This window comes from Leptonychotes weddellii, unplaced genomic scaffold (genome assembly GCF_054177405.1).
Source record: "Leptonychotes weddellii isolate Sample4059 unplaced genomic scaffold, ASM5417740v2 HiC_scaffold_83783, whole genome shotgun sequence".
NCBI lineage: Eukaryota > Metazoa > Chordata > Mammalia > Carnivora > Phocidae > Leptonychotes > Leptonychotes weddellii.
Genome location: NW_028054617.1, coordinates 1 through 399, shown reverse-complemented (window position 1 = coordinate 399; position 399 = coordinate 1). Strand labels below are relative to the sequence as shown.

The following is a 399-nucleotide window of genomic DNA, read 5'->3' as shown; positions in this document are numbered from 1 at the left end:
GCATCGGCGGTGGCTCCAGCCGCATGTCCTCTGTCCTGGCCGGAGGGTCCTGCCGGGCCCCCAGCGCCTACGGGGGCCTGTCGGTCTCCACCTCCCGCTACTCCTCCGGGGGGGCCTGCGGCCTGGGGGGCGGCTATGGCGGCGGCTTCAGCAGCAGCAGCAGCTTCGGGGGGGGCCTGGGTAGCGGCTTTGGTGGAGGGTACGGTGGTGGCCTCGGGGCTGGCTTTGGTGGTGGCCTTGGAGGTGGCTTCGGCGGGGGCTTCGGCGGGGGCGATGGCAGCCTCCTCTCCGGCAGCGAGAAGGTGACCATGCAGAACCTCAACGACCGCCTGGCCTCCTACCTGGACAAGGTGCGCGCCCTGGAGGAGGCCAACACCGACCTAGAGGTGAAGATCCGCG

At 71.4% G+C, this 399-nt stretch overlaps 1 pseudogene; it reads left to right on the top strand.

The window, feature by feature from the left end:
- The first annotated feature begins 5 nt into the window (after positions 1-5).
- Positions 6-395, top strand: LOC145719936 (keratin, type I cytoskeletal 14 pseudogene; annotated as a pseudogene).
- The last annotated feature ends 4 nt before the right edge of the window (positions 396-399 follow it).